General features: G+C 39.1%; 1 protein-coding gene and 1 long non-coding RNA gene across 2 annotated transcripts in view; both read right to left on the reverse strand.

Moving 5' to 3' along the window:
* Positions 1 to 10,000, reverse strand: part of ap4s1 (adaptor related protein complex 4 subunit sigma 1) — a 90,733-nt gene that overhangs the window by 35,118 nt on the left and 45,615 nt on the right. The window lies entirely within an intron of this gene.
* Positions 3,866 to 4,400, reverse strand: LOC114546698 (uncharacterized). Its single transcript, XR_003691075.1, has 3 exons — positions 4,276 to 4,400; positions 4,007 to 4,115; positions 3,866 to 3,901 (listed from the first exon to the last, which is right to left on the reverse strand). It is a non-coding gene; the product is annotated as an uncharacterized LOC114546698 (long non-coding RNA).

The following is a 10,000-nucleotide window of genomic DNA, read 5'->3' on the forward strand; positions in this document are numbered from 1 at the left end:
TAAACACACCATTAAATAATTACTTAAATGTGTCATTAATTAATTAAAATTTGAATTAAATACATAAATGTGTTACTAAATGTGTCATTAATTAATTCAAATACCGATTCATTTTATGTAAAATATGTATATAATTATTTGTCACAATTAAATAAATAAATACACCATTAAATAATTACTTAAATGTGTCATTAATTAATTAAAATTAGAATTAAATACATTATTGTGTAATTAAATGTGTCATTAATTAATTCAAATACCGATTCATTTTATGTAAAATACATATATAATTATTTCACTATTTACATTTACATTTCATGATCCTGCGTTGCAGTGCTTCATGAATTACTTAAAACTGTCAACCTGACCCATCAAAGTCCATCCTAGTCTGATCCATTGCTTTGGTCTGAAGTAGAGTACTTGGATAGAGACAATGGAGGATCTCCGTGAACTTTCCAGAGAGTTGGTTAGAGACATTTTAAACTTAGCAGAGGATGTAGAAGCAGGACCTGTTGACCCAGAGCATGTAGCTAGTAAAGCAGAGGAACTTATTGAAGTTGTTGGAGTCATTTCCGCACTTTCCGACGAAGATATCGACCACAGAGTGATTGCAAATCTAGAAGAAGTTGTCCACCGCTTCTCTGGTACCAGGGCGCATCAGGCCCAACACACACAGGGACCGGGGCGTTTGGCGTTTGACATACCGAGTGCAGTTCTGGAGCATCAACTTCTGTGAAACGCAAATTGCAGCGATGTTCGGTGTGTCAAAGAGGACCATCAGGAGGCGCATGCAACAATACAGTTTAAGGTATTTACACTTAATTCATGAGTTTTATGTTTATGACTTGCTGCTCTCATACACTCGGAAAGAATATGACGTTTAAGGTAACATTACTTGATGTTGTGTTTTTATTTTTTTGTACAGAAAGACAGATCTCTATTCAGCTGTGAATGATGAGGAGTTAGACCGTGTTGTAAGTGAAATTCACAGAAGTCATCCAAACACCGGCTACAAGCTAATGCGTGGTCACCTGAATGCAAGAGGTGTGCATGTTCCAAGTGAGTATAATAATATGGGCATTATTTAAATGTATTTTTAATTTGGAGCTCTGCCCCTTTGAAAGTTGAAGGAAGCCCGCTTATGGAAAGACATCGCCTCTGAGATGTAGAATGTGTATAATAGAAGAGAAACACACATTTCAGGACAGCTGACTTGTCATCAGGATAGACATGTCCTGTGATTTTTAGCCTCCTGTTTAATAGAGGTGGAACAATATCTGACAGTAATATTCTCAGCTATCCGGATGTGCCCCGCCCCTGCTGTAAAGGGTATAATATAATCATAGAAAAGGATATAATCATAGGAGGCAAAAAAAATCTCAGGTCATGTCTGTTCGAGCATGTGGAATCTTTATATATATATATATATATATATATATATATATATATATATATATAAATTAATAGGGACAATATCTGACAGTACAGTACATTTTTGAGGCTGTGGTGGTTCTGTAATAGTTGACTGTTTCACACACATTATGTATTTTATTATGACACGACTATATCCTCAAAATAAGTAGCCAGTGAGTGTGTGGTTATTCATTTTAATTTCCTCCCTCAGTCTCAAGACTGCAAGAGTCTTTACGCAGAGTCGATGCAGAGGGAGTCTACATGAGACGTCTGAGGCTGCGTGTATTAAGGCGACGGCAGTATTTTGTTCCTGGCCCAAACTCTTTGTGGCATATAGATGGCCACCATGTTTATCAGGTCAGTGATATTAGCAGATAAACAATGCATCTTTCTAGATGTTTCATTCAATTGTTTTACAATAAAGTTGTATTTTTTCATGTGTTTGCAACAGGTGGAGATTTGTTGTCCACGGTGGGGTGGATGGATTCAGTCGTTTAGTGGTCTACCTTACTGTGGCCGGCAATAACAGAGCTCATACGGTTTTACAGAGCTTTATCGCCGCTGTTGAGCAGTATGGGCTGCCATGAAGGGTACGGTCTGATAAAGGGGGGGAGAATGCAGATGTAGCAGAATTCATGATCAGAAGCAGAGGTACCGACAGGAATTCACACATCACAGGCAGAAGTGTCCACAATCAGCGGTAAAGAAATATGTTTGGCAACTAGGCTCACACAACTGACATACTAGTTGAATGTACTTTAGCATAGGTCACATAAATTAACAATTTGTCAATTTTATCCTAAACACAGAATAGAGAGGATGTGGAGAGATGTTTATGAACATGCCCTGGACCTCTTCTATCAGATCTTCACTTCATTGGAAGATCAGGGAACACTGAATCCAGACAATGAAGTCCATCTTTTCACTCTGCACCGGATCTTCCTTCCACTGGTTCAGCAAAGCCTCGACTCTTTTCGAGATGCTTGGAACTTTCACGGTCTTAGAACTGAAAGGAATCAGTCACCACAACATCTCTGGAGAAGTTACAGAGAGCAAGGCCCTGAGGAGGATCCTACTGAGGTTAACATTCAACTTTAAACACTTTTTTTTTTTAAATTGTTTCCCCAAAGGAATTATGGGAGAAAAAAAAATGGTGCTACATGTGATACTTTAAATTAAACATTTACTATAAATTATTGTCTCTTTAAAATCTCCCGAGCTTTTAAAGATCAACCTGTGAGCTGTAGTTTCTACAGTGCATACTATGCACAGCTGTATTATTTTACAAAACTGAATTTAATAAGTAACATTTCATCTCTCACAGACCAAAAATAATCTTGTGTAAGGACATGTCAAACTAGTTTTAAGTACAAGATTGATTATGCTTGTTATCCATTCAGGTTCCTGAAGAATATGGGATCGATTGGAACGGACCTCACTGCCTTCATGGAGGCACTGTGTCAGTCCCCGAGGTTCAGCTGGCCCGTGAGCTCTCAGATGAAGACGTTGCAATTTTGCCAGCTCCAGGAGTTTCTGTTACTGATGCACTTAGACTATATGTAGAGACTGTGGAAGTGTTATCAAGAATCTTAGACTGATGTCCAACCCATGTTTTTATTTGTTGTTAGAACAAGCAAGGAAAAAATTAAAGTTTACTTTCCTTTTAAAAGAAAGGAAAAATAAAAAGCTGGTTCTTTGACGCTTCCTGTCTCATTATGGTCCACAGAATGACTAACATGAATGCTCTACTGTTAGCACTGAAGGTGCAGAACAGTTTTATTTCAGTAAATGGAAAAAATATGTAGAATAAAAAAAATATGGTCAACTACTGCACAGTGTGTTAATGTTTTTAAAGACCCTGAACTTGCGTAAATTCATCTGAACTGTGTATGCATTGACAGTAGGGCTGGGCAATATGGTGAAAATCAAATATCACAACATTTTTGACCAAACACCTCGATGTCGATATTGCAACGATATTGTAAGGTTGACAATTAGTGCATTCACAAAATATCTTCCACATTTAGATTTCAGATAAATAACCATCATAATGTGGATATAAGTGGTTAAAGGCAAATAATAGAACAGCTAGAACAGTCTGGTAAATTCAGAAAATTACATCACTTTACTGTAATGCAGCCTTTGAAACCAGGAAAAGACCAAACTTACCGTGTAACGATATTACACTTCTTCAAAATCTAAGACGATATCTAGTGTTATATCACGATAGATACATTAAAATATTGCCCAGCCCTAATTGACATCTGTCTGAAAACTTAAACAAGCCCAAATCCAGTACTTTTTATGGCAGCGACAAGTGCTTTCTCAAAGTCCATGTAGATTTTGAAATGAGCTGGCAGCTTTAGGGTTTCAAAGCATGTGGAGGACGTAGGAAGGGTTCCCCCAGAAATCTCTACTCTCAGTTCAGGAGGAAGCATCTCCCAGCCAACCCAGAATGTCAGCAGCTGGGCCAGGGTACCTGATGAAGCTAAAAGTCATAAAATGGATTAAAGACATTTAGTTCAACTTTAATTGATCATATCTATCCATGCGACATAGAAGCATTTGTAAAGAGAGAAAATAAGGTTTATACCCGTTTCAATGAACATCCTTAGAAAGCCAGTGATGCGGCAGGTGGTGTCTAAGTCAAAGTCTTCATCATCACTGTCCTCAACTGGCCATGTGATTTTTTCTAGGAGCATCTTAAAGAACAAATTGTAATTTTAAAAAGGGAGAACTTATTTTGGTGAAGGACTATGCACATCACATTCTTGGAAAATGGAAAAATAACCAGCTCAGTTTTTGAAAATACACGTAAATTCATCAAGTTAAGTCACAAATATAACTAAATTACTGACTTACCTGGGGTGTGAACTGCATGTCAGCCATTTTGGGGAAAAGAAGTGGTACAACATCTGGCCTAGATGTCAGCAGGGGCCATACCATCACATCTTTCAGTCCCTTTCTCAACTGTTTAATTTGGCGCATGGTCCTCCCAGCGACCTAAGAGACAGACCGACCCATATTACAGCCCAAATCCTTAACCCAAATTTGACAAAAGTTGGCACAGTCGGGAAAATGTTAATAAAAGCACAATAAAGTGCTTTATAAAAATCCATTAAAACTCTAGTACTTAAACTCTTGTGTTAACATAACAAGCCAGAGTTCACAACACATTCTATAATTTCAACAAGTACAGCAATGAATTCTGTCACTTGGAACTCACTGCATGGAGTAGAAGTTTGTTATGTAGCCATCTCCGATTTGTTTTGGTGACTGCCGGAAGATCTCAAGACATGGAAAGATCTGAAACTGTGTCCTTCTGTTCCGGTGTAAGTTCTTCATGTTCAAGCTAGAATTAAGACCATACAAGTTATTATATCTGCCCAAGCAATATTTTTACATGGCAAAGTTTCTTTTAGGTTACATACCAGTTCTATGATGCTCCTGATGTGCAGATCAGGACAGTCTTCTGTAACAACAGTTGCCATTTCAGGGTCCCCATTGAACAGTACATGAATTACAGCAGGACTTAGTCCTGTGACATGGGGACCGTCATGCAGAAAGGTGTGGGCCAACATCCTTCCTGCAACCCGGAAGAGGTTGCTTTCAATAAGTGCCTCTGATGCTGCTGGAACAAGATGGTCAGGTTCACCCTCAAATAGCAGTGTTCGGCCCATTCCTCCTGTAAAGTACCAAGAAAGCAGGGAATAATGTCACAATTAACCTCTTAAAATACATTAAAAAATAAAAAAAAAAAAACCTGGCCTGTGGTATTGCTGCTTGTAGAATTCACTTAAACCAAATTGTAGCCTACTCCAAAATGACTTACAGAAGGACCCCAAACCACTTCAAATGCAACTCCCCCGTATACCCTACTACCGACTTACTGATTTACCTGACACAAAACATTGCCCACCGGCCCTCCGCTCAACAGCACATATCTGCGTTCATCAACCACCAGAACGTACGTGTACGTGTGTGTGCGCATGTGTGTGTGTGCGCGCATAGAGAGAGGCGGTGTAGAGCAAGTCACGACACAAACAGGTGCTCAGTCAGCGTTGCATGCAGTGTGAGAATGGCAAGCGGCAAGAGCAGCAAAAGCCAATGTGTGCTTCTTTTACCTTATATATGTAACGCTATCTTTGTAACTTGGCACTGCACTTACTCGTGCCCATAGCAAGACACCTGTCAAGTTTGAAATCCATCGGACTAACTGTTTGAGAGACATGCGCTACAGACAGACATTCCTGCAATTTAAAGATGGATTAACCTTCAAAAAATTAGTAAGATACTTACCAAGATCCAGACTGAATCCAAACTGGAGTTTGGATATGATTGTTGTCCTAAAGTACCGCATCACACCCTCTCCGATAGCAACATCACCTGAAATAAAATACTGATAATAACACAGTGGAAAAAAAGTGGCGGACTAATACAGGTAACTGGATTAGGTAACATTTAACAAGCAAGGGAGAAAAACAGTCATAATTCTATTGGCTGTAATTCTAGAATAGCATCCTTAATATCGATTATTCCAGATAAGAGTATATTGTGCACAATATTCACATACATACATATAACATTTTTATCAATTATATAATTTTGTGCATTCCATTCTCCCATTTAACAATTCCATATAAGGAACTTGAGTGGTATAAACTGTACAGATGTATTTATATTATAAACTTTATATTACTTACCAACCAGAGTACAATGAAGTGGACATGCCCATTCTTGCTGCTATTTATAGAATAAGAGAAGCTCCCGTTCCCTGTCCTCTTCAGAGTCCCTTACATCCATCTTCATTCTAAGTGGTTTCCCAGTTGCATGTTCCCTTAGCAGATGCTCTTTGAAAACTTTGGCAGCTTGAGTGGGTTCTTTAAGAAGCTTCCATTCTTAACAAACAACAATAAAGTTATCTATTCCAGAGAGACATCTTGTGAGTTAGCATGTTACCTGCATATACAGATATCCTCGCACTCTACAGAACAGGAGGAAAATTTTGTTAATTTCACTGACAAAACGTGAGACCCAACATCTTCAGAACCTGTCACAACGCTGAGTTGACATAAAAACAGCACTCTGAACAAAAACTAAATATTAGAAAAATAGAAAAAACCCTGTTGCATGTTATTAATTGTCTGTAACTGTATTATCTAATTATATCCTACAGGTGTCATCTTTCTATTAACTTTTCAGTTACACACAATCTTATAGCAACACTATTGTGATGACACAAACCACTGTCTGTTTCTTTGCGATCCAACTCCTCGTTGACAATCACTGCCGGTACTACTGCACTCTCAGCTGATGTTTCAGGCCTCACTGGAACACTGTCACTGACTAGGGCTGTCTCACTATCATCTTCTTCACTTTGGCCTCCCTCTTGTTCTCTTTCTGATTCCTGCAGGGGTGTCCTTGAAGTTAACACAATTGAAATGATGGTCATAGTCGCTTATATGTGTGCACAGCACTCTAAGAGAGACATATTCCCAAAGAAAATGAATATGCTACCCTTGCATTGCTTTAAGAAGTACATACCCATTGCAGCTCAATCTGTGCAGCTTCATCTCTGAAAAGGGAACTTCCTTCTGACAACTGATGCAGGGGATGACTGGACCAGAGGCAGGACGTGAGCTCTCCTAACAACAACAAATGGCTTTTAATTAAGGATTAAAAGTCACCAGTAATCTTTGTTTTGATTATGTATTAAACTAGGTCTCTGTAAATTTATGTACACAATCTAAGGGTAGATACTGCTGAAGTGGACGTATGTAGATTGTAGCCTGTCCAATCATCGTCGATGGATCTTTCAGATAGGAAAGGGTGTATCCAGTGCTGGGACACTGAAGCAATGCAAGATTTCGACTGCGAGTAGATCCTACAAGTTTTAGAAATTCAAAGCCTCCCCCTTGTTGGAGCTTTGGAAACACTTCCATTAGTTTATTTGTTATAACCATGGGATCGTGGTCATTCCCTGGAGAAAAAAACAAAACAAAATCATAACTCACCTCACCTTAAATTAAGCAAATAAGCCTGTGATAATTATTCACATTATGAACATCAATTAAGTTTGAGTCACTATAAAAAGAAATGCAAATAATTTCAACAAGCCACAGACAGTACAAACTTTTTTTAGTTTTGGTAAATGCCTAGTTTCGCACTGACCTGAAAATGTTACTTTTTGCTCTCCAAGTCCTGAAGTAAGAAGTTCAGCTTTAAACAGTACGCTTGGAATTTTATCCGCATTGTGGTCAGCCAAACAACAGACAGCGTGTGTGTAGCTTCTTCGGCTAACTTGGACTTGTGCTGGTCGTCTTGTCATATTCCTTCTGGCTCCAATGTTATATGGCGCAAAGAGCCTCGCTACCTCCGCTGCAACACAGAAAAACGTCACAGCTCAATGGTCACCAGTCAGCTAAAACAGCCTGTACTTCTATCTTGGGATGCTCAAGCCAGCTAACACCATTTAGCCGATTAGCGAACTAGTTCTATGCTTCCCCCCCATTAACAATAAACGTGTCACGCATGAAGCATCATAATACCGCATACAAATACATGTTCGAGTCGATCTAATTTAACCTACACGTGTGTCCCGAATCATTAATTAGTAGCACACCTAGCTAACATGAAATTACTTAGCTTACCTTGGACAGGTGTACGTGACTGAGCCGCCGGAGCCGCCGGTGCCGCGGGAGCCGTTGGGTTTCTGCTCAGAGCTTCCTCAATCAAATTCGCTGCTTCTCTTAGCAGCTCCGGGCAACTTTTAGACATTTTGTCCTGCACCTCACACGGCGTCTCAACATTGGGGCTAGCAGGACCGAGTCTTCTCCTTGCTCTTTAGCCGTTGCAATGAAAGTTCTGTTTAACCGAGTATCTAAACCAACGTAGAGGTGAATAGCGCCACCCAGTGTATTGGAATGTGTTCAGTAGCTCTGCATCAATCCATTATCTGGAATTGATTTGTCTTGGCTTGATGCACAGGGTAACCAATCAGGCGTTAGGTTCCGCCTACCAACTTTTGATGGGTCAGTTTGACAGTTTTAAATAATTCATGAAGCACTGCAACGCAGGATCATGAAATGTAAATGTAAATAGTGAAATAATTATATACGTATTTTACATAAAATGAATCGGTATTTGAATTAATTAATGACGCATTTAGTAACACATTTATGTATTTAATTCAAATTTTAATTAATTAATGACACATTTAAGTAATTATTTAATGGTGTGTTTATTTATTTAATTGTGGCACTTTTAGTCCTCCATAGCATTCAAACAGAGAGATCAGCCTTAACAGTCCCTTTACCCAATCTTTTTCCTAAGCTTGAGACTGCTGTCTCTATACATACTACTCTCTACTGAAGTCTCTCTACATACTACTCTCTACTGCTGTCTCTCTACATACTACTCTCTACTGATGTCTCTCTACACACTACTCTCTACTGATGTCTCTCTACATACTACTCTCTACTGCTGTCTCTCTACATAATACTCTCTACTGTTGTCTCTATACATACTACTCTCTACTGAAGTCTCTCTACATACTACTCTCTACTGATGTCTCTCTACATACTACTCTCTACTGTTGTCTCTCTACATACTACTCTCTACTGCTGTCTCTCTACATAATACTCTCTACTGTTGTCTCTCTACATACTACTCTCTACTGCTGTCTCTCTACATACTACTCTCTACTGTTGTCTCTCTACATACTACTCTCTACTGTTGTCTCTCTACATACTACTCTCTACTGCTGTCTCTCTACATAATACTCTCTACTGTTGTCTCTCTACATACTACTCTCTACTGCTGTCTCTCTACATACTACTCTCTACTGCTGTCTCTGTACATACTACTCTCTACTGCTGTCTCTCTACATACTACTCTCTACTGCTGTCTCTCTACATAATACTCTCTACTGTTGTCTCTCTACATACTACTCTCTACTGCCGTCTCTCTACATACTACTCTCTACTATTGTCTCTCTACATACTACTCTCTACTGCTGTCTCTACATACTACTCTCTACTGCTGTCTCTCTACATACTACTCTCTACTGCTGTCTCTCTACATACTACTCTCTACTGCTGTCTCTCTACATACTACTCTCTACTGCTGTCTCTCTACATACTACTCTCTACTGCTGTCTCTTTACATACTACTCTCTACTGCTGTCTCTCTACATACTACTCTCTATTGTTGTCTCTCCTCATACTACTCTCTACTGCTGTCTCTCTACATACTACTCTCTACTGCTGTCTCTCTACATACTACTCTCTACTGTTGTCTCTCTACATACTACTCTCTACTGTTGTCTCTCCTCATACTACTCTCTACTGTTGTCTCTATACATACTACTCTCTACTGTTGTCTCTCTACATACTACTCTCTACTGTTGTCTCTCTACATACTACTCTCTACTGCTGTCTCTCTACATACTACTCTCTACTGCTGTCTCTGTACATACTACTCTCTACTGCTGTCTCTCTACATACTACTCTCTACTGCTGTCTCTGTACATACTACTCTCTACTGTTGTCTCTCCTCATACTACTCTCTACTGCTGTCTCTCTACATA

Source organism: Perca flavescens, chromosome 20, assembly GCF_004354835.1.
Source record: "Perca flavescens isolate YP-PL-M2 chromosome 20, PFLA_1.0, whole genome shotgun sequence".
NCBI lineage: Eukaryota > Metazoa > Chordata > Actinopteri > Perciformes > Percidae > Perca > Perca flavescens.